Source organism: Macrobrachium nipponense, chromosome 2, assembly GCF_015104395.2.
Source record: "Macrobrachium nipponense isolate FS-2020 chromosome 2, ASM1510439v2, whole genome shotgun sequence".
In the NCBI taxonomy this organism is placed as follows: Eukaryota; Metazoa; Arthropoda; class Malacostraca; order Decapoda; family Palaemonidae; genus Macrobrachium; species Macrobrachium nipponense.
In genome coordinates, this window is record NC_087201.1 from 93,246,034 (window position 1) to 93,272,148 (window position 26,115).

Below are 26,115 nucleotides of genomic sequence, written 5' to 3' on the forward strand. Positions count from 1 at the left end.
GGCCCGGAAAAGACTCCTACAGCCACTCCTACAACCACTCCTGCAGACATTCAGGACAGGGAAAAAGCCAACTTCCACCTACAGGAGTCGGAGTTGGATGAGATTCTGACTGATGACAGCGACACGGAAACTCTCCATGAAGCTACCCCATTGACGAGGGACAGAACGTTCCCTTGACGGAGGATAGCCAAGACGTCGAAGATATTTATTTCTTCTGAATAGCAGTCTTACAATAATGGTGTAACAAATAATGTAAATATTTGAGAGGAATTCCTTATTACATCTAAAAAATATTATCTTGAATAGGTAGAATTCCTATTTATTTCCAAGAATGTTTGATAAGTTATTAGATGTTATTCTATATCGCTTAAATATAAATCGCCCATAGTCAACAGTTTTATAAGGCTAAGTGTATGTCTGAATGGTAAATTTGTGATGTTACATTAATTACATATTATATATATTAAAGATGGCTACTATCAAAAAGTTACCATAAAACTAAAATAGATTAATTTGTAGGAAAACAACGAAGAGACGAGCTGTTACAATGATTGTTTACGGAACGGCAAGCTCTGTTCACAGGCCCGCCCTTTTGTACCCTGAGGCACCACAACGGTGGGCGTGGTCTTGACGTGAAGTTGACGTACATGGAACATTACAATATCGGCATTAGTTTCAGGTAGATGTCCGACCTTGCTTTCTTTGCGCGTACATTTGCGGCGCAATTTACGGTGCTGGCTTTACGTCCGTTAGCCCATGTCCTGTTTACCAGCTGTTCAAGGTCATTTCACCGCGATGATGCCCACAATCCACATACGTGGGCATACGGCGTCGTGATACATGAATGTGTGACCCCAGCATAGCGCGCAGATATGGTTGGGTCAGGGCTGGGCGACTGAGATTACGTGAGCCCCCGCTGCTCACAGTCAAGTATATCTTCGGGGGGGCATTTGAACGAAAATATCAAAACAAAATATGTCTTCTGCTTCTATTTTATATTTATCCGGTCTCTGAGGATTTCTTTTATGGTTCTGACCCTATTTTATGTTTATCATGTCTCTGGGGATCTTTTACAGTCCTTAATCCACAATCTGCTTAGGATCTCGGCATATAAATGCCAACAGTCCAGTACAATGTTTCATTCACTAACACGCAGTCTTGAGGTAAAAGTCTCTGTAAATATAGGTTTCTTGTTTAATCACAATCGTAGAAAAGCTAAGTAACCATGCCAAACAATTGCGCAGTTTATGGTTGTTATAATACGAAAAAGAAAAAGATAAAGTTTAATCAGGACATTCGTTTCTTTCGGTTTCCGAGGGATGAATTTTTAAGAGATGCTAGGATACAAGCAAGCCGACGGCTCAGACAAGATTAATCCAGATCATGCCGTAATTTGTTCTGTACATTTCTGCAAAGAAGATATTGCTGAAGACATGAAGTCACGTCTCCTTGGTATAGACGGACCCTAGAATCAACGGATATTGAAGAAGGATGCAGTTCCATCTTTTTCTCTGCCCAAAGGTAATTATCTATTTGTACTGATTTTCATGAATTTTACGTTGAAACCTAATTTTGCCAGGAAAATAAATATTTCTCTCTTAGGAAAAACATAGAAATTAGGTACAGCATACAACCAAAAGCAAATGATAAAATATAAAAAATGTCCTTTATCAAGTGAATGAACATTAATGCTCATTTCATGATATAAATAATATGTGTAATTCCTAAATTTTTTTCCTAAGAGAAATATATTTATTTTCCTGGCAAAATTAGGTTTCAACGTAAAATTCATGAGAATCAGCACAAATAAATACAGTAGTACCTCGAGATACGAAATTAATCCATTCCGAGGCGGCCTTCGTATAATGAGTTTTTTCGTATCGTGGAACACATTTTACATGTAAAATGGGTGGCTAATCCGTTCCAAGCCCTCCAAAAACACCCCATTAAATTTCATAATAAAGCTAAATTGACCTATAAACAATGAAATACTACAACAATTTGGACCATTCAATACCTAAATTAAGAATAAAAATCCAAACCTGTAAATAAAGTGTATAATTAGTGTACAAGAATATTATTATTACTGTAACGTAAAATGCCGAAGCTTACCTTTCGAGTGAGGGCTATCTCTGAAAGTGGCGGCAGAGGAGGAGGAGGAGGACAAACGGCAGATAACGTACGTACGTACGTACACTTAACTTTACGAAAACACATAAAAAATTTAAGGAAAACTACAAAGATAAAATTTACGAAAAACATTAACAAAACTGTAACACTTACTTACAAAAATCTAAAAATTACGTAAATTTTTTTTTTCTTTTTTTATTTTTAACTTTTTTTTTACTTTTATGTAGGCTTTTTTTTTTTTTTTTTTTTTTTTTTTAGTTTTTTTTTTCAGAATTTCAACTTCATCACCACTTTCAACGTTCTGGTTTTCAAATCACTTGGTTTTCTGCCTTTTTGCTTTACAACTTTGTTTTTTATCACCTGGTTCTTCCTTTTTGCTTACTCCTGCTAATGCTGAAGGCCTCTTTAAAAAATAACTATCCAAGGAAGATTGCTTCTGCCTGCTTTTGACAATGTTCCTGAAACGACTCAGGCAAACGTCATCGAACTGCGCAAGCATACGACCTGTGTGAGCCTTTTCGGGGTGTCTTTTTTCTATGAACGATTGCACTTTATGAAAAGCGGCTAAGACCTCCTTAATTTCTGCCGTTGTCATAGGCTCCTCCTCTTCATCGCTGCTGCTGGAGAACTCCTCTTGAACGACGTTATGTTGCATGGCCTCCAACTCCTTCAGGTCATCCGTCGTAAGCTCCTCTTGGGTGCTCCTCGAGAAGGTCGTTGATGTCGTCCTCGTCGACGACCAGCCCCAGGCCCCCCCCCCATGGACTTGCTGAGTGCAACGATCTCGTCAAGATGTGGTTGCGAAACAGTTTCGGGATCGTCAAAAACTGTTTTCGGACTCAGCAGCACCAGCTTCGCCCACGTCGAATCCCTCGAAGTCTATCGGTGGATACGGCATCAGGCCAGAGTTTCCTCCACGAGGAATTCAAGGTTCGCCTCGAAACCTCCTGCCAAGCTTGGTCGATGAGTCGGATGCATATGACGATGTCAAAATGCTCCTTCCAAAATTCATGCAAGGTTGAGGTTTGTGGTATCGGTGATGTCGAAACATCTTTTTGAAAAGATGTTTCGTGTACAGCTTCTTAAAGTTCGCTATCACTTGCTGGTCCATGGGCTGGAGGAGAGGGGTGGTGTTGGGCGGAAGAAAAAGAATTTCTTAACGAAGGAATACTCCGCTAGGATATCTTCCTCGAGGCCAGGAGGGTGGGGAGGGACATTGTCCAACACCAGCAGACATTTCAGGTGATGGCGCGTCTCTTGAAAAAAAAATTCTTCACAGTCGGGCCGAAACACAGATTTACCCACTCGGTGAACAAAAGCCTCGTTACCCAGGCTTTTGCATTAGCCCTCCACATCACTGGAAGCTTCTCTTTCAACACTTTGTGGGCCTTGAAGGCTCGAGGAGTCTCGGAGTGATACACCAGTAGGGGCTTCACCTTGCAATCCCCACTGGCGTTCGAACAAAGTGCGAGTGTAAGCCTGTCTTTCATAGGCTTATGCCCGGGTAGCTCTCTCTTCCTCGTGTATGTACGTCCGACGAGGCATTTTTTTCCAAAAAAGGCCGTCTCATCACAGTTGAAAACCTGCTGAGAACTGTAGCCTTCCTTGGTCATCATTTCGTCGAAAGTCTTCTTAAATGCTTCAGCCGCTTTCGTGTCCGAGCTGGCAGCCTCCCCATGACGCACCACCGAATGGATGCCAGTCCGTTTACGGAATTTCTCGAACCAGCCATGCGAAGCCTTGAACTCTGGGGTTTGCGTTGAAGTCCCTTCCCCTCCGTCGTCTTCCGCCTGCGCAATCAAATCGCTGAAAATAGCACTGGCCTTGTGAGCGATTGCCGTCTCCGTTACTGTATCGCCAGCGATTTCTTTGTCTTTTATCCAGACGAGGAGCACCCGTTCCATCTCGTCGTGCACATGGCTCCTCTTGCTGGACAAAATAGTGATGCCCTTCAATGGTGTAGTTGCTTTGATGGCATCCGTAGTAGCCATCTTGCTTGGTGAGACGTACCAGCGTGAAGTCAGATTAATCAACAGATATCACAAGTTTAACATACGACTAGAATTTGAGAAATATCTAGAAGTGTTCGTGAACTATCGGTGATAAGATTAGTGTGAAAATAGTAGGATAAAGCGTCTTCTAAGTTAGTTTAACAAGTGTAATACTGAAATCAGAACAAGATGGCAGTAAGTTCCAACTGCGGGAAGAGGTGGCGTAATTTAGCTTGCTTGGCGGATTCGCAATACGATGAGGTAGCAGGAAGGGAACTGGCATTTCTCATCTATGAAATCAGCAACAGTCCTAACCAAAAAGATACAAAAGCATTCATAGATATATTAGAAGGATATAATCCTTCAAACTGGAACAAATCTAATGAAAACATCTTGAAAATAATTGAAGAAGTTCCAAATAAAATCCAAGTGGTCAAGAGACTCATAAAGAAAATATACATAAACCAACATATTCCTGACAAAGAAAATGAATAAGGTGAATCTTGTGAATATCCTAATTGATGCATTAGGAAAAAGAATGCCAAAAGCATACAAACTGTGTAAGGTTTGGTATAGCATAGTCAATCCACAAAACCTAATCAGAAAATGTGCTGCATGCAACATTCCGACCCATCCACAGTGTGCTGAGGTAATGCAAGATTTGAGAAAAGATACAAGAATTTTTTGTTCAACATGTCTATCATGGATAGACAATGTTATTAAATCAAGATTGAATGTACAAATAGTTGAGGATGAAGAAGAAGAGAAGAAGAAGAAGAAAAAGAAGTAAGAGGAAAAACGGAAGAGAAGTAAACAAAAATGAAATGATGGACACCATGAGAACCATGAAGGTGGCAAACTCAGGGTTTAATTGCATGTATAAATTTCAAAGGGGAGTGATTTTGTAATGCAAGTCTCTGATAGGCCTATATGAGATGGTAAAGAAATTATATGGTGTTAAATTCATTCCTACAAGAAGACTGAATCAGGATGTACTTGAACACTTTTTTGGATGTGTACATGAAATGAATGGGCCATATGAAAATCCTAATTCAGTAAACTTCAAATTCTCCTTAAGAAAGTTCTTGCTAGGGAAAGACATTGCGCTGTTAAGTGAAAAAAAAAACCCTACCGAATGTACAGAAGAATTTTATATCCTTAACCAGCATATGCAAACTCCAGCAAGTGCAATGCAAGACAGCGAGAGAGAACTAACTAGAAATATGCCTGACATGTATTTTTTTCAAAACAGTAGAATGTGACTTTGAAAAAGAAAATGAGGACGCAATAGACTTGGGAGAGGAACCTAATAATGAGACAGAGGAAGACAAGAGATTGATATCTGAAGTGATAGAAGAAGAATCTCTTCGATACATTGGAGGTTATATTGTGAAGAAGTTTGGATTAAAATACCCTCATTTGGGAGTTAAGGCATCAGAGGCAAACGAAAAAGAAAAATCATGGCTTAGTACTATTAACATGGGCGGACTTCATGCTCCTTCTGATATTTCATGTCCCAGTTATCTATCATGAGATAAATTTCATGCTGCTCATGGTGATACTTTCAAGAGAAGGCAAAGACTGCATAAAGTCATTAATTTCAGAAATGGAATTATCGGGAGTTGATATTCCCAAAGATGTGAATATGTTAACTATGTTTTTTCTTTTTTTGACTTTTGAAACTGTACAATAAAATATATTATTAAAATAGTTTTGTTTTTATGTCACCTCAAATTTCTCATTTCAGTACTTTAACGATACGATCATTTACTTATAACCAAAATAACGAACATGAAAGTCTTAACTTGAGTTGAGTTTCACTAATGAACGTATGAATGTAGAAAAGAAAGAAGACAAGTATCAGGAACGGGTAGATAAGTCAAGATAAAAGAGAGAAAGGAATTAAGCGCCTATCAGATACTGAGCGCCACCCGCCTCACGGGGCTCACTTGAAGAGGTGCGCAGAATAGGCCTTATTGAGCGTAATAACATCATAATACGGCCGTTACAACATGCACGGGTTTGAATCTCTGAAGTGTGATTTGACCTTTACGCCGGTCTCAGTCTTGAATCGCTGATGTATGATTCCACCTTAATATGGTTCACATATACATTTTATACACAGCCATGAATTTCCCAGCCACGAGAGGACTTCTGTGAAAATCTTGAATCCAAAATATATGTTAATCAAAACATGAAAATAAAAGCAGTTTTGTCTACTAAATTCTGCCCTGGAACTTTTTTACTAGCTGGAAACGTGGTTACTGACCCCCTCCGCACAGACTGAGGAGTTGCCAAGTACATCACTTATGTCAAAATGGACACTGTATGTCGAACTTGCCAGTTACATCTGCCGTAATCACATTACGTATGTAAAATGAGCTCTCGGGTACGTCGGCATGACATGGAGACTTAGACAGTTGTCGTGGTTCGACCGCAATAACTACGTGCAACCGTTAGCTGTCGCAATCACTTGGTGGATGTCGTGAAACTTGACGACTGTATGAGCGCACATGAAGATTTCGGTCGTAATTCGGCTCTTACGACGGTTGCGGGCTTTATTCGCCGATGTATGATCCAGCCTTAACCTTGAATAAGGAAGATTTGAATACAGGCCAAGTGTCCAAAAGAAGAAAGCTAAGTTAATATGATCATTTTTATGTCATCAATAATCTTCAGTTGAAAATTGGGTGGTACTGTTTCAACCAAGTACGGGACAGAGAAATGAGGGATATATATAGCTCTTTAACACAAGCAGCATGCTGACATAGTTTGTAAACATTTACAGTCTGACTGTCCGATCCGGTTACAAGATGAGAAATTTCCCCCGAGTATGAATGATTATATGTAACATTAACATTCTTTGCATTCATGGAATTGGTACTAGAAAGTTTGTGCATCTCGATTAAGACAGGGTTCAACATTCCCTGTAATTTATCAAAAATAAGAACGTGACAAGGTTTTTTTATTATCTCGCATGGTCCCTGCGGACTACTACACCACCATTCAGGCTGCTTGGACATAACTATGATTACCTTTTATCGCTATATAATGGTTTGCTTATAGTTACAATGGATCTAAACACCGAATTGATTAGAGAACATCTAGACTATTTCTTGATATTTCAGTATCAGATTATTAAGGGTCAAGTGCAGAAACAGATTTTCCATGTCCCTTTAGTGTGTTGACATAGTTTTTGTTGTTAGATTAATGTCAGACTTCCCAACACGAGGTCTCAAACACCATCTATAACTTCAGTTAACCATTTGGTTCCTGACTTCCCAACACGAGGTCTCAAACACCATCTATAACTTCAGTTAACCATTTGGTTCCTTTATTTCCAGATGAGTCCAGTAGTATTTTAATATTAATAGGATAGGTAATTTTTCATTACATATTGTAACTGTACTAAAATATATTTCTAAGTTACTAAATTATATTTGGATATTTACAAAGTTTATTTTCCCTCAAACTGCAGTCAACTAAAAATACGTGAACGAAATTTAGCAAGTTATCAGGCATTAAGCCTGAATGAATATTACTATATGAATATTAGAATATGAGTACAATGTACAAAGGTCCGTAAACTGCTAACCTAACTTGTTTTACTCTAAGAGAACTTCATAGTATAAGCAATTCAACTGCTTAGGTGTTTGTACTAAGCGGAGGTTTTTATTATAGAAGTATGATAAGTGTACACTTAACTGCAAAACAAATAATCTTTCCGACTTGAGGTTTCTATTTCTCACTGACTTCGCAAATTTCATTGTTCAACATTACTTCGCAACTATACTATACCTTCTGAATGATTTTCAAAGAATGAGCTCTCGAAAAGGGATATCTGTTTCACACTACTAGTTTCTTCAACGTTCATTGAATGCCGAAGAGTGATGTTTCCGGTGTTGTAAAAAGTTATGAATAATCTTGCTATGATGTGAACTAAATTATATTCCTTGTATGAGTCACAACTAAAGAATGAGAAAAAAGGTTGCATGGTGATACAAGATTGAAGTCTTTGTGCATGGAGACGTAAATTGGAGAATTATCAAATAATGTGCGTGCGGTTTTATTATGTAATAACAGACAACAATACATTTTTATAAACTCTCAGAGAGACTAGTCTGGTTGCCTAAAATGTTGGAAAGATATGAAAGCCCAACTCAAAAAATATTCTCTTGGTAGTGAAATTTTATATATTTTATATTTTCATATTTTATATGACTAGTTCTCATACAAGAATTTAGTTCAGATATTCCGGGAGATATGTTACATGCGTTATTTCGTCAGTTTCATTACAAAGAAACGAATTAGAAATAGATAAAGCACTGCATAAATCATGGAACGGTTTATACATCGCAGTTCACCCACACGTACTATTTCATGGTATAACAAACAACGAATTCAAAATTCATGGAGATTTTAGTATGTCTATTTTTCGTAATTCATGCACGAAAGTTGAGTATTAGCCATCATGACGTCACATTCCAATATTTGGCATATATCCAGTGGTGGATTTTACTGCATGAGAAAAAACGATTAAAATGACAAGAACATTGATGAGAAATGCCCCAGTGGACCAAGTTTAGCATTGTAGTCATTGATTGCTCAGTAAATAGTGAATACAAACATTGGTTTCTTCCTCTCCAAGTCTCAGGTGTGTGTTAGATTGTGCTGGGTTTCCTAATACTTCGTTCGTGTCTCGAGTAACAGAAAATATCTAAACCGAAAGAAACTTCGTTGGTGGAGCTTCTGGGATGGTTAAGCATCGACGCAAAAATATTTTTACTTCCCATTCAATTTACCTTTCATCGCCTTTGCTATATATTTTCGGTGGTAGAACTTTACATAAGATGATTTAAACTGGGTGTTTTAAAGAACAAAAGCCAAACTTGTATCTTCAAAAGTGATTGAATATTCGTGTAATATTTATTGTTTCTATTTTTCCAGATGTACGTGCTTTGCTACAATACCTTGAATACGCAGTGAAGTCAGACTATTGCCTTTTTCTGAAGACAAAGATTTTTCCTTGCTTTTATTCCGGTTGATGGCAACCAAGAACATTCCAAGTTGCTATATAAGCCAGTTGCAGGTCGAGGTCTCTGTCAGAAAGCCTTGAGAAGTTCATTGCCAAGGATATAGGTCAGGCTCATGAAGAAAAGATTCACCATGAAGCAGAAAATGGTAGTTATTTATATTTAAATTCTCCCGTTTTTTTTTTCTTTTTTAATGACAGAAACTACTGCTGGAAATTATTAAGTGCGCAAAAGTCCAATATAATCATGCTATACTGAAATGTAAAATAAACAAATCGATTTAATTTTACCTCTTAATATAAGTGATTTGTCAGTCATGGTTATGTGACGTAATCATTTAAGTGGCACATAACCGCAAGGATACTCCATGACATTTGCTTCAAGATTTTGAAGATAATAAACCTTTTTAGCTGATCCGCTCTGCTAAATTATGAAAAGCTTATTCTTCATACACGATAATCTGTTAAACTGTTTACTTCCCTTATTTTCTCCAGTCTCATACAGTGAAATTACATCTATGTTCACAGAATTTACTACATATAACCTGATTGTACAAATACTCACAAATGCAAATATAAAATTTAAAAAGTTTCATATTTCACTGGGTAAAACAATAAAGCAACGCACTTGCCAATCAAATCACACATGTGAGACTAATCCGGTTGTTGCTGTTATTATTATTATTATTATTATATTACTGTGGATAAATACCAAATTTCGGGCCCAAGACACAAAAATACAGTTCACCTAATTTGGCATTTTTAAATTTTTATCAGTTTCTTCCCCTTTCTGTGGATTTCTCTCTTATTTTAGAATGGAAATAGATACTGAGGGCAAAATTTCCTCTCAAGTTCCAACGCATGTGGCTGTTATGCCAACCAGATGATTGACGTAAGGACACTGTCCAAACCCCAACGCCCACTGTATCATCTGGTGTGTTAAATCAAACATTCGCTGCTTTGTAATACAGCTGTTTGGCCTCGTAAGTAATACTGTTTATCATTTATCAATTTCTTTCAGATTTCCGTTCTTCTCGCACTCATGGCGGCGATCATTGCCTTGGAAATGTCCGATGCAATGCCTGGACCTGTCCCCTACGCTTTAGCGGTGGCAAACCCCGATCCGCTGGCAGATCCTTCCCCGGCACCCGATGCAGCTCCTGACCCTATCTTTTGGGGCCGGCGTAGAAGACGATGGGGCTGGGGACGACGCCGATGGGGCTGGCGACGAGGAGGATGGGGCTGTTGTGGCTGAGTGATCGTCAAGAAACGAGAGTAAGTGAGGCGTTGGGTTGTGACGGAAAGCGTCTGAATCTTGTTGACCATACAGGTCTCGTTTGTGTTTTTTCTCGAGTAAACTGATACAGTTATCGTGATATTTTAGTTTCCCTTTGTGCAAATAGGGTTCTAGTGTCCGCACACGTTTAAAATTCAAGGGAGGTTATTTACTGTAATACTATTGTTTGAAAAAAGGACTATCGGTGAATAATGCTGCCCACATAGCCATCTGTTACTGCTAGAGATACCGTAGTTACGATTCCAAAGAATAGGCAGTGATATATTTAGCTCTACAAACATACATTATATATATATATATATATATATATATATGTGTGTGTGTGTGTGTGTGTATACATATGCATATATATATATACATTATATAATATATATTATAATTTGAATATAATGTGTGACCTGTTATAATATATGTAAATATATATATTATTTATAATATATATATATATATATATATATACAATTATATATATACATATATATATAAACTTATTATATATTATTTAAAATTTAAAATCAGATTGTGTAATTCTCATATAAGGCGTCGAGAGATTTTAAGAAAAGCATGTATTGGTTGTTACTTTTAATGATGTTGTAGTTTAGTTAGTAAACTTAGTAAAGAGCCGGGAGGTGTAGTTGAAATACGTATACGTATTAAGACAAACTGCAGTAAGCTGAGTGTGGGACGTCTACCATTTAAAAGGAACACAATCTTGTTTTGGTTATCACGAGGAACAATTGCAAAGACCAGTGAAAACACCGCTCAGAGTCCATATAAGAATAGAACGTTGAAAGTGAATAGGAGGACGAGCAAAAGTAAAAGGAGTCCGGAAAGATGGTGCAGTAAATGTTAGTGTAGATGTGGAAAGGTATTTAGGAATAAATGTTGGTGATGTTAAGATAAGGAAAGATGAAAATGGCAAAATAGGTAGCAAAGAACGTACCTGGAGCTATCCAAAACATTTAGGCGTGAGAAGATTATAATGAAATAGATGCTGGGATATTTGAAAGGACTGTTCAGGTAAGTTCCTTTACAGAAGTGGAATGTAGATACTGAATGCAAATAAAATGTAGGATTCTTACATGAGATTTTTGTATAGTATAACCAGTTAAGAATGGTTTAAAGGTTAAAAAAGCATTATATTTAAAACATTAGCGTAAAAAAAGATGATCATTCTTTCGTGAGGGGTCTTGTCACGAGATGAGAACAGAGAACGACAGACTGGTGAATGGGTGAGAAATTCACATTAGTGTTTGGAGGAAGGAGCAGGCAAAGACATAGAGTGTTGGCTGAACTGATTGCAAGGATTATTAGAACGCAAAGTTCCTGATGTTCATAAATTACGGAAAAGTGCAAGACAGAAGCGAGTAAAAATTGACCGAAAGCTACTGATGCCAAGCAAGATTTTTTGCGTGGACGGTCCATCATTGATTCATTATTTAAAGGACAAGCTTGATGATGACTGTCATTTTGTATTTTCCCGAAGCCATCTTTATTAAAGGAAATTGTGCGTGTATGTGTATATATATAACATATATATATATATATATATATAAATTATATATCTATATATATATATATATATCATATATATATAATATATATATATATATATATATATATATATATATATATATAATATTTGTGTTTCTATATTAACATACGTAAGTGAGCGTATTTACGTATACTGTTACAACCATTTTCTTAAGTATCTTAGGTAAATTAGAATAAAGTTAAATCTTTCTATATCTTATGAAATGAGACTGATTATTTACTTCCCACAGCCTTCGCTGAAAATAGCAAACAGTTAACTGTCACAGCATTTCAAGTCGGATGACTCATCCGACGCCATTATTGTGTGTGACCGAAACGCCAAATGAAATTATTCCTCCGCCAAACAGGCGAAGCAGAAAATGCCTCTCCATTCTCACCAAAATGGTGGCTTTGGCTTCGGACGACACGTCCTCAACCGAACAACTGCCTGACCTTGGCGGAAGTCAGGTAAGTCAGCGGCGGCGTTCCCTTGGTTTTGCAACTTGCCTTCTGACGTTCTAATAACGTTCTAATAATAGTGTGCGCGTCTCTGTTTACCACTCCGCACATGCAAAACATGTAGTGCTGTGAGCTTAATGACTTTTAACTTTACTTTCCCTCAGGTTTGTTTCCACAGGCGGAGAGAGCTGGCGTACGCACACACTGTGTGTATGTGTGTGGAACTATAAATGATGTGTGTGACTGTGTTTAAGCGCATCTAACTTTTTCTTGACCTCTACACAAGAGTACTAATGGCAAAGAATTGAAGGTTTATTACAACTTGTAGCTGACAGTTCACTGCATAGCAACCTTTGAAAATTGAATATCACTGATTTAGACCAGCGTTGTTTCTCGTCTGTTGTCAGACGCAAACTATTTCCGATCTAGGGAGTGTAGACACCGATCAGCATATTTACTCTTCCGTGTCATTCATCCGCTGTGAGTGGACTTTCTGTCCGTTGCTAGACCGTGGCTAGAACTACACACGTAAAGTAAAATTTAAAATATTCAAATTTCTACTTATACCATGAAATTTGCTTTGTATCTGAAGGCTGCTTTACTCCAAGTAGTTGCTCAATACCAATTATGGTCTGCGGTCAATGGGGGCCTTCATTATCCATTTGTTTTCAAATATTTAAGGCCCTTCTCCTTAAAGTATTACATCACTGAGAAGAAACTACATTTATGCACAATTCTGCATAAATGTAGTTGACCTTTACATCAAGCAGTTGAATACAAATACCCAAAAATGTTCTGGCCCCACCTTTGTTTACATTTCTGCGTCGGTAAGACGCGTTAGAATTTGATAGTATGAGACAGTTGTTTGTCACATTCTCTCTTGAATGACGACTTAGGAACCTAAGCAGATTCTGATGAGACGATGATTTGATAGCTCATTCGAGTGGCAAGAGAAACAAAAATACCACGTTATGACAACCCCAGGACCCAAAAGCCAAAATTGGTCCTACTCTAAGGTATGCTCTTGAACGCAAGAATCGTTCTTCGGATTATGACTTGATGATTTCAAGATCCCAGTTCCTTCCAAGTCATTGTGAATGAGGCATAACTTCTGGAGTAACAAGCAGGTGGCCTTCAACAGACTGACTTTTAATTCCCTTTTGTGTGATTCTCAAATATTGCCCCTAGGGTTTCAAGGAGGCCTGCTATTATCACAATTACATTCGTTGTGAGTTTGCCAGCAAGTTTAACAGACAAGATTATATGAACAGGTTCTGCTGAAAGAAATGGGACACATGGAGAAGGGTAATCAGATGAACATTAAAATAAATGCTTACTAAACTGTAGTAACTTTTTAGGTGAAGAACGATGTCTACTTAAGGATTTTTCACTTGTAAAGCTTCTGGAAAACTTCAGATAAGCTAACTGAAATGCATAATTATCTAAATATACCAACCTATTTTTTCCTTTATGTAGGTATATAATTTCCTAGTTATGACATATATACTCATGACAGTGTCGCCCCGAAATGATTAAGCTTATTCATATTATTGGTTTCTCTCTTTTTCTTTGTTTTAATAGAAAGGAAACGAAACTGTTAGCGAACCACAGAACACAACTAACACTTGCGTCTAGTTTTTCTATGAGCTACTGAAGGATACTCACGGAAGTCTGAAAATCGCTTAAAACCAGAATAAAACCAAACCAGGACAGTTCCGAGGAACATTCAGGAAGTAAATAAACAGTTGCTAGTTTTAGTACCGAAACTGATTGGCATGAGCGCGTGTTTAATGGTAAAGAATTCGGAAGGACAGGTATTGTCAAGGTTAACAGTCGTATACGCCATTGCAAACATCGGGTATCAGTAAGCACGCAAACTACGCATTAGAACTTCGTTGTTTGCAAATCGTGCTCAATAGTGGTGTTCATAGGGTTGTGTTTAAGCTCTGTTAAATCGTCATGGAAATCTTTGGAATGCTTTGTTGAAAATGTTTCTATTTATATCTTAGTAACTACTGCCTCTCTCTCTCTCTCGAAGCCATATTTTAAATACCACAGTCAGTTCCTCTGAGTTTATGTATGTATGTGATGGGAGAAAGGAGCAAGACTGAATTACAGAGGCAATAATTGATAGGCCACGATAGTTCCATGACACAGATTTATTAAGTGTTGATGAAATTATCTGTAAAATACTACACTTTCGAGATAAGTGTGTGTGTGTGTTTGTGTTTTGCACATGGTTGCGCTAGTCAATGAATCCTTAGAAGTTTGGAGCACGTAAGAGAATATTGTTCTTATGTAAGGGGAAATCAATTAAAAGAAAACCTAATCACCATAAAATAACGCGCAGCCGCTTATATATACCTATAGTGACGTACGTACGAATTTTGATCGAGAGAGTTAAGACTTCTTAGAGAGGTACCGATTTCGACAAAGAATTCATTGTATTATCAAAAGGTTTAGCAAGGAACAGGCATATGAGAAGTGCAATACATCAATAGTCTGGAACTGGTTTATACGGACCTGGAAGAAACATGTATACAAAGAAGTATATATGTAGGGTATAAAATGGATGTTTGTAGGAGGCAACAATTTTAATGTTTCTATCGAGACAGCAAAGTTTGTGAAGGCATATGTAGACGGAAAATAACTAGTTTGACGTAAATACATTTTTGAAATAATGGTGCGCTTTACTTCTCAGGTTGGAAAAGCTCATTTCAGTTTGACGACAAAATGTGTGAAAGAAACGATGATTGATTCTTGCTTAAGATCTGTAGAGATGAAAGTGAAATCAAGTAAAGGAGGATGGAATTTACAAGACTCCTAAAGGAATAAGAGTGAGCTACTTTTCTGGGTATAGAATCGTGAATCAAATGTTATAGTTGATGGTCAATGAAGAGAAGTGGTGGTTCACTGATCAGGTTAGACAAAGAAGGCAGCGGGGACAGGAAAAGGTTTTGGGAAGAATAGAGGAAAATATGATGAAGCAACACTTACGATGTTTGAAGGTTATGAGTCCTTTTTTTTCATAAAAGGAAAGTTTTTTTCGTTATGAATAAACGATAAAACTGAATAGCATTAAGTGGGATGGTCTGCATCGATGAAGTCAAGAAAATTGAAAAAAAAAAAAAATATAAGGGAATATGAGGCTGCGGAAAGAACGAAAGGGTTTCAGTATCAGAGAAAAGTGATTGATTGTGCGTCCAACATATAAGTCACAGTAACGATCAGCTGTTAGCAAGACATACAAACGAAGCAGTTGTGAGACTAAGGTTGACCTAGATGCCAGTGGCAATGTACTATCAAGTTTTTTCATATTATGCAATAATATATATATATATATATATAAAAAATATATATAATATATTATATATATATATATATAAATATATATGTACACACACACACATATATATATATATATATATATATATATATATATATATATATATATATATATATATATATATATATATATATATATATATATATATATCTGTGCGTGTGTACCAGTATGAAGATAAGATTCGAGACTATCATAAGGGCTAATGTCACTCATTATACCTTGGCAGTAGTATCGGTATAGATATTTTGCTCTCATGACCTTAATGCTACGAAACACTCTCTCTCTCTCTCTGTCGTGTAGTAATTCATTGACAGATAGGGAGAAACAGTGTTAGCCAAGACAAGGAAGAGGTGTATGGGTAAAGTTTTTGTCTAGAAATAATTATGTAAACAGTTAGAAAATAAGGGAGAGACCGTGTGTGTGGGCTACTTAAACTTAGAGCAAATTTTCGATAGAACTGACAAAGGCAAGGTTGTGGATCCTGAGAATGTATGGCATGTGATATGAATTACTGAGAAAGATTAAAAGTGTTGACGGTGGAAATGCAGCATGTTTTCAAGCATGTATGCAGAACAGTAACTTGTTTGGTATTATGATTTGTCAGGGAAAAGCGTGTGCATGTTCCATTATCGTTCAACTTACAGATGGACTGATGCGAGTAGTAAGAAGGACGGTGGATGTAGGTGCAAAGGTGTGGAATAAGAAAATGGGATGAGAAAACGAGTTGTGAATACAAAGTGCAATGACTGATGTTTGCAGATGACACATTACAGAGTGGGAATGCTGGCTGTACAGAAATGGATGAAACTAGTAAAAGACTTTCGAAACTGCGAGAGGAGAAAGTGGAGAAAATATCAGCTGAAGTAGCTATGGTGTTGAAGGGTCTAGACAACCAAGAAGATGGAGTAAGAATGACAATATGGATTGTGCAAAAACAGAAGCAGCAGGTTTGAAAGGTGTAACAGGAGGAAACCCTCACAGTTGTACTATGAATCAATTGTTAGGAGAGCGTGGAATCTATTATGGAAGGAAGAGAATATGAACGGAGGTACAGTAAAAGGAATGATACGGGTTGCAACTTGGAGCCGAGAAGGCACGCTGCAATTTTTGAGGTGCACTGACGGCACTAACTCCCTACAAGCTGTTAAGGCTAGTGAGCTTAAGTAAGACAAGCAGTAGAGCGTGCAAAAAAAAAAAAAAAAAAAAAAAAACTAGCAAGAGATTTGAACTGTCTATACAAGCGAAGTGTGGCTGTTGGCTGTAAATAAAAAGAGGGAAAAGGAAAAAAAACAGCTTTCGACATGATTTGCATAATATACGCGGCATAAGGATACTGAAGTATATCTTATTTCAACCAGACCAATGAACTGATTAACAGCTCTCCAAGGGCTGGCCCGAAGGATTAGATTTTTATTTATATGGCCAGGAACCAATGAGTTACTTAGCAACGGGACCTACAGCTTATTGTCGGATCTGAACCACATTATATCGAGAAATGAATTTCTAACCACCAGAAAATACATTCCTCTGGTTCCGCATTGGCGGCTAAAAAGAATGGAAAGGACAAAGGCAGAAGAACACAGAAGTGGTAAGAAGGGCAGCCTGGTGTACGCTGACAGAATATGGACGGAAGAGGAAGACTTCGTATCCAGGAAGGGAAGCAGAGAACGCTGCACGATGGAGGGATGGCAGTCACCGTTTGGGGGAAGGGGTAGACATTGTGTTCAGAAAGGGTTTCATCTCGCTACTAATGAGCCGTATCTGTGGGCGTGTGAAGCGACAAATGTTGCGAATCTTTTAATGCACAGGTGTTTCATCCATTACTCAACAGTCCAAGGATGAGCGTGGCCGTGAAGGTTGTGTTGTTTTTCTCATAAGCCAACGCTGCTGAGGAAACGGCTTTGCGTGTATAATGAATATATAATATACATTATATATATACCTGTGTATATATATAACACATACTTATATACATTATATATAAAATATACTTATATATACACACACACAAACACATATATATATAGTGTGATTGTGTGTTTTTGTGTAAAAATCATAGATAGCGTGGAACAGTAGCCTTAGGCTCTCAATTTACTCATTGCATAAAAAACAATTCTATCGGTTGCCATTTTTTTGGACATTTATTTTCCTTACCGTTTAACGCGGTTGAGCCCTCAAGGTGGCTTGCTGTGTTTTGTTGGCGCGTTATGTTTTTGTACCAGAAAGTCCTTTGTTACAAAAGGCTGGTGCCAGAGGAGAAGCGCCAATATGGTCATTGCCATATTCATATTCTCAGTGCTGAATAAAAAAAAAAAGAAGCCCCTAAGCAAGGCATTTCTGCAGTAGCCACTTGATACACTTACAGAGTAGATTCATCGGTAATATGTTAAACTCAGTCTGATGGGCAATATTAAAAACATACATATAATTAGACGTTTGTATGCATGCAAATGAAATGTGCATTATTCGTGTGTACTTCATGCTTCTTAACCACCCCCCCTTTGTTTTTTATTGGCTAAAATGTTATTACGCCAAGGACATGTGTTCGGCTAGAAATATTTACCGAGAGAGCTCTGTACAGAATATCAATGAAAATGATATAATTGAATTATATTTACCAAAAATATTACTTGTTTTGCTAATCCATTTAATGACTCGCTTACTTATTAAATCTTTCATCTGAAAGAAGGGATAATCATAGATCATTATTTTTCGCTTTAAAAATATCTTGGTATGAATTTCTGAGAATGACGCCCTCACTGATCAATAAATTATTATATGCTTTTAGGTAATTAATCCTACGGTCAGTGAACCTCTCCGAGTTGCAACTGAATATCTTTGCGCGTCTTATATTCCTTTCTCAAAATGCGCCATCAGGTTGACAGTAACCTCACTCTCGGTAGGCTTCGGTTGCGTAGCTCAGTTTCCATGGCACTTTTCTTTTCCGGGAGTTCCAGCCTTGAGGCCTCACTGCCACTTCAAACTACCATTTTCTCATCATTTATAATGACTTGAAGTATTGACGGGAGTTGCCGCAAGAATCAGCAGCAAGGGGGCAACTAACACTGCTGCTACTACCGCATGAGCTTTAGAGGAACCGCTCATACTAAGTGTATCTATCTGATACTGAGGAGATAAATCCTTTTTGCTGAGGAAAATCGATCATCTTAATTTTGGTTTTAATTTACTTCTCGGTTTCAAGAAATGTACCCAATTCTAATTACTGTAAAGACCCTGAAGGGAAAGCAGCCCACTTGGGAAGAGGAACTCCGAAGAAAAATCAATTATACCATTACAGATATAACAAAGGGAATAAGATAACAAGGCGTGAGCTGAACTCCTGCTTACCTAGGGCGAGTGCAAAATTTTCCCCTCACGCATAAGTTGTAAACATTACATTTCTAATTCTTTATGTGTATTAAAACGTGCTAAAATCTACGGCCAAACAGAACCTTGATTCACCAAAGAGAACTAAAATAAATAGGCTATATTTAATTAGAAATGATTTTTATGTAATGTCTAACATCCATATTATTAATTTTTTACATTTTCAGTCTAATAAATAAATCATAGATATCGTATCCTAAAATTCCTGTATCTTCAACTAACGCAAAGCCCCGTTTTCAAACCTTTCTAAGCTCTTCCGTAGACCTTTCCTATCCCCTAACAACAGCATCAAAGTAGTGTGTAGCCTTCCTCGCCGAGTAAGCGAAACATTCAAATAAAAATGAGAGGCGCATGAGAATGCTCAGTCCAATATCATTTGCATCCAGCTACGTGACACGAAGATGAGTACATACTTTGGTCACAGCTGGAAACAAAACCTCTGTTAAACCTCACGAGAGAAAAAGCAAGACTTAGAAGCAACTGTATCACTAGTAATTAGGTGGCGGATGATACCCTCGGGAAGATCTGACAATAAAGATGATCAGAATTACAAAGAGCGTTAAAAAGCCAGCAAAATGAGCTCAACCGAACATAGTGGCAGAGATTAATACGAATGAGAAATGTAATGTCAGAGATTGCGTTTTAAACTGCACTAATGCTGGAACTGTGACAATGACCAGATGCAAGAGAAGAAATAAGAAAGGAATCACTTACGTATAAACTGGACAGGCAGCAAAGTAGAAACCGTTTTTTCGAAATAAAAATTCAAGGTGCTTAGTTGAACATAACTTTAAGCTTGACGTTTTGATCACAGAAAATAACATTTCAGATTTTCATCACCATGAACTTTAACAAAGGATTTAACAACAAAGGTTTTACCAATCAGATAAATGCTGGAACTGGATTACATTTTAGGAGTCGAGCCATGCATAGTTAATTCTTTAAAATCCGTATGTTAAAAATGCGACATAAAGTAATTAAATTTCTTAACTCTCGTGGGATGATACAGTATTTTATTGTTGAAAAACAAGTCCAGGTGCGTTAAAGCACCTCCAAGAATGACTTGCAGTCTGTATTCTAAACTTTCTCTCAAGAATCTCTGTAATGTAACATTATCACAAACGCGACAAAAAAAAAAAAAAAAAAAAAAAATCTGCTGTGTATGAAATAAGACTAAGAACTTTGCATGCCTTGAAATGGTCCGTTTTCGGTATTCACGCATTGTAACATCTATCAGCGAAATGGAATTGTTGAACCCAAAGCTAAAAGAATACTGCGCTGACAACCTATTAGCCTTGTACAGGCGCATTCAGACAATTCAATTTATAGGCCGATTAAGTAAATACCTCCGGGAGTAAAATAGTGCAAGTCAAGTTCAGAGGCACAAGGGAAACGTGAAGTGTAACACTAATGTCTACACGTTTCAATTTAGGTGAACAGAAAATATCGGTGAAGCTTCACGTTTGCTTGTTACAAAATCCTTTCTAGAACCAATTTCCTTTTATCTTCAGCAAAACTCAGTTGTTAGGTCTTTAGCATCCTATTCAGTATATCGAGGGGACTTATAAAGAGGTAAATAAAAATAACGGAGAAGGTTTAGGTGACAGAACGCACAGTAGGGAAACTTTGTGTTGACGAAAGCGCTAGCAATTTCGAGTTATAAAAAAAAAAAAAAAAAAAAAAAAAAAAGAAAAAAAAAAAAAAAAAAAAAAAAAAAAAAAAAATCATGCGTCAAGTGCATCCGTCACCGACGCTGTTGCATATCCGGGACACGTCTCACATCTGAACTTCAGTGAGTTAAAATGAACCAAATATTGAATCACCTGGACGCACCTTACTCTAGTTCATTCTTCAGTGTAGTATCTGGTTTTAAAATGAAAACAGAAAAGTTATTTTCCCACTTCCCTTCCAGACACACAGATCACAGCTACGTACCTCCAAACGTGACTGAATGGATATTTATATTAAAAATCATAATGGAAAATGACAAAATTTCAGAGACAAATTCACGGGGAAATCCTGAAAAATAAACAAGAAACACGATCAGACCGCGCCATTAAATTTATTTGTCCTTGGCAATTTCAACAAAATATGGGGAACTGGACATCATTAGCCAGGAGTCGGGGTAATTGAAGTCGATTTCTCTTCAGAGGAAATAGGGGAAATGACCCTGAAAACAGCGCTAATTTATTGTCCATGTTGCAGCAGATATGAAGAGAAGAACTTTGTCATGGAAGTTTTGAAGGCTCAATGTACTTGTAAATGGCTTTCTCATTAAACACAGTTACTAATCAATTTGCATTTACCAGAAAAAAGAGAATTACAAATGTTCAAGGCACTAGCTCCTTTGCGAGAGAAGTCAATGAATTTTCGAGCGCCTCAGTGGCGTGATCGGTATGGTCTTGGTCTGCCACCTCTGAGGCAGCGAGTTCGGTTCTCGGGCATTCCACTGAGGGGTTAGAGATGTGTATTTCTATTGATAAAAGTTCACTCTCGACGTGGTTCGGAAGTCACGTAAAACCCTTGGTCCCGTTGCTGAATAACCACTGGTTCCATGCAACGTAAAAACACTATACAAACAAACAAACAATGAATTTTCATCTTACTCTATATTTATGCAGACTAAATTATTCACAATAGAGGCTCGTTACAAACAAAGAGAAAGTACAGCTAAAAACAACGTTTTGAAATTGGAGGGAACACAGACCAGCATCTCTCAATTTTTTAGAACAAGGGAATGCTGCATTTGTATTCTAGGGACCAAAGTAAGAATCGTACTCATGAATTTCAAGGAGGAAAAAGTGTAGTTCTTCAGTCTAGATTTGGTTGAAAAGTCACAGACCAAGTGTCACGTAGGGGAGGATGGAAGGGTGCGAAGCTTGACCAGTGTCACGGTTTAAAAAACTTGAAGGTGAGATGACGCTATAGTAGGTGCTTTCGCCAGTGCTGGAAGTGGAGAAAAATAACTGTAGCTGCTTAGTCATGATTGCTGGGAACAGCTGAGAATTATGTGATGATGTTTGAGATCTGCGAGATGTGGAGAGATGTGAATTTTACCAAGGTCAGTCAGAGGAGAATTTAACTGGCATTACTTCGCGTTAGTGGAAATTCTTCACTTAATTTCTATAGACACACACATGTGTATATATATATATATATATATATATATATATATATATATATATATATTATATATATATATATAGTGTGTGTGTGTAAATTGGTATATATGTGAAACGTTACTAGTTGATCTTATTCCAATACTTTATCCGTTTCAGTCACTGCTTACTCGTATATTACAACACAATTAATAACGCCTAAGGAGAAGATAGGTCATTTGATTTTGTGATGAAGAATTCGTTTAAAAAAATGTATAATAACTTGTCCAAGAAATATTAACCAGATATGAAGTGTGAAAACTCTTTCAGTGAGAAATAAAAATGAAACAGAGTGTTTTCCCGATTCTACACAGCCACGGGAAAAGGAGGAGGTTGACTTCACAAATGAGGCGGCCATTTGCTCGGGCGAAGTTGGTTACTTCCACCAAACTATAAACACTGACTTTCCAAGTGCGCTTATTTTAAGGGCTGCTCATTGAGTAAGAACCAGTGATTTCACAAGGACATATTCATCTAACAAAACAACAACTACATGTTCATGTGTATATGGTTATATTTTGTTAGTCAACAATACTTTTTTATAGGTAAAATGCGTAGTTTTAGGGCTCGTCAACCACTTTATGGTTAAGAGTTAATGTGCGTTAAACGGGGTTATACTAAATTCAAGGTGAAACGGTGAATAATATATATATATATATATATATATATATATATATATATATATATATATAATTATGATATATGTATATGTATATGATATGTATATGTATATGTATATGTATATGTATATGTATATGTATATGTATAATGGTATATATATATATATCTATATATCTATATCTATATCTATATCTACCATATCTATATCTATATCTATATCTATATCATATATCATATCTATATCATATCTATATCTATCTATATCTATATCTATATCTATATGATATAGATATAGATATGATATGATATAGATATAGATATAGATATATAGATATAGATATAGATATAGATATAGATATAGATATAGATATATATATATATATATATATTATGTTTGTGGTTCCTTTTCAAGAACAACAGATCTGAGCTGCGGTAACTTAAGGCCAAGAATGCCTTAAGGAACCATAACACAAAAGGAAAAAATGAAAGATTACGGCTTAGGGCCGGTTTCAGAGTGAAGGGAGTGAGATAAACTCAGAGGTTTAACGTGCTTACATAAATTTCATTACTCTAAGGGAACTAAAGGCGGCGAAAATGGTTTGCTGCTGTAGGCTGGAGTGGAGGACTGGAATATTCAGTTCCGGTGGAAATGAAAAATCGGAGATATGATGAATCCCTGGATCATGCATTCACAAGAACCCTCTTCCCACACTAAGGTACATGGTAGGCATCTGTAAACAGACGTTATGACGACATCAATACACTGGCTTCAGACACATGGGAGCAGATCGGAAAATGCTTTGAAGACTAAACACAATCCCTTTTGCAGAGTTACATTACTGATTAATCAAAGGAGTGTAGGACAATGGATTACACAAGATGAATGTGACGTCCCAGCACTATAGCAAAGATAATCATTACAGGACACTTAATGATTCAACAACACCATGGGAGAACAATTACAGCATCACCACCCTCAAAGGGGGTAGCAGGTTACACAGTACAATGGCTGGGAGTGATACTTGGGGAGTGACTAAGGACCACAAGTTGCTTGTAGTAATGAAGCGTAAAAGAGTCAGAAAATGCAAGAAGGAAAGATTGCCTAAAACCATTAACTTCGCATTTTACCTGATAACCTGGGCCCGTTGTCTTCTCTTCAGTGGTGGCACCACTGAGGGAAAGTGCAATGGAGAGAGAGAGCAATTGAACACATGCAGCGGTATCCAAGAGATGGGGAGGGGGGAGTGCTGTTGCTAATGAGATGGTGAGTCAAGGTCTAAGGGCGAATCTTCTGCTGCATGCCCTTTTATCAACTTTTCGCCTAATTCCGATCTGTCCGGTAGATGGCAGATGTTGTGGTGTAATTACATGGCCTCGTGGCATTCTAAATTTCATGAGAGCCTTCAAGGTGGTTGGGAAAACTGGGCTTAATTCTTGGACGCTGGTTTAACTAGCTTGGTAATCTGTCGAAGGAAATGGCCAGAAGCAGTGTTTGGGGAAAAGAAAGCTGTGAGTCACAGAGATCTTTCAGAGTGGCTACTGTTTTATGGATTTAAATGAATATTTTGTTATTCTGACTCGGGGAAGTTCATAATTTAGAAAAATATAGACTGTATACATATGATAAAAGGAGCCCATAAAAATGCCAAAATATAGAAAGTTAGTACTATTTTTCAGAGACCGCTGTCCCTCTCTTAAGATAGGTAATGAATGAGAAAAGTTACGGAAAGGCAGTATTTATACCAAGAGATCCATCCACAGGTAGCCCGTTTTACTAAGTCACCCCCGCTGATAATTCCTCTTTAATCTTCTTAAGTATTGGTTGAGGGAAGATTTTATATATGATATCCGAATCCCAGGCACCCTTTGAGATGTTCATTAGTACCTGCCTTTGTTTAATCAAGGCTGACTCTATCATCTGGCTTTTGTACCGACATTTGTTGCTATAAATTATATGTGACAAATTCCACTTTATTCTGTGGTTATGATTATGTTGTCCATACCTAACTGACCATTTATGTTGTATTAATCTCTGGGGAAGTGATTTTCCTTTAAAACTGATGTAAGATTGACCTGGTCACAGTCCAGGCATAGGGTTTCGTATACTTGTGTCTTTGGGGATTGTCTTTTGTTGGACAATAAACAGGGATTTGGCAACAGTATTTGGGTAGGTAAAAGCAAAAGGGTTAGATTTTCGAGGGCCTGGGTCAATGTCTTAATCCTGTCCAGGTGTGGGAATTTTATCTTATTGTTGTTTGTCTCTCTGGTCTTGTCTTCAGGGGATCAGTAGGAAATTATGTTTGCCTTATGAATAATTTCTCAGTTACATGGTCAGGATACCTTAAAGACGAAAGCTGCTTACGAATTAGTTCAAATTCCTTTTCCAGGAAGACTGGGGAACAAATTCATAAGCCTTTTAAGAATAGGTTTCTGGCTATGCCTATCTTGATAGAAATGTCATGATAACCTAGGTAGTAAATGTATGAAAGTGAGAATGTTGGTTTTCTGTATATGGTAAATTTGTATTCTGTCATGTCTCTAATTATTAAAACATCAATAAAAGGAATCTTGTTGTCTGTTTCCCATTCAACTTTAAATTTGATGCTGGGCACTAATGCATTTAATTTTGAAAGGAATTAGTTGAAATTGTCCCAAATATTATCCCAAAACGTTAGAATGTCATCTACATATCTCATCCACAGTATGTTTTTGGGTTTTATTGCATTTATTACTATAGTTTCAAAGTATTCCATGTATAGGTTGACTAAAACAGATGTAAAGGGGTACCCATACTACACCCGAATTTTTGCTTATAGAATGACTCCCCAAATGAAAACATTATTAGATACACAATTCAACTAACTTTATTATTCTGTCAAGAGTCAGTGGGGAATGATCTTGATAGGGGTCTAATTTTCCCCCAAAAAACTGTAGAAAGTCCTGTACTGGTACTTTTGTGATGTAGTTTCCCTATTCCGAAAGTACCAGTACAGGACGTTCTTGTTGGACGAGAGGTTTTCGCACTCGGCTACCAATCCAGTGATCCAAAGTTCGATTCTCGGCTCGGCCAACGCGGAATCAGAGGAATTTATTTCTGGTGATAGAAATAAATTCCTCGATATAATGTGGTTCGGATCCCACAATAAGCTGTACAGGTCCCG

The 26,115-nt window shown here is 37.2% G+C and overlaps 1 protein-coding gene and 1 long non-coding RNA gene across 2 annotated transcripts in view; one reads left to right on the top strand and one right to left on the bottom strand.

Moving 5' to 3' along the window:
• LOC135220795 (alpha-L-fucosidase-like) overlaps nt 1–26,115 on the bottom strand; it is a 185,827-nt gene that overhangs the window by 47,581 nt on the left and 112,131 nt on the right. The window lies entirely within an intron of this gene.
• Nucleotides 8,792–10,524, top strand: LOC135221483 (uncharacterized). Its single transcript, XR_010315976.1, has 3 exons — nt 8,792–8,878; nt 9,069–9,302; nt 10,175–10,524. It is a non-coding gene; the product is annotated as an uncharacterized LOC135221483 (long non-coding RNA).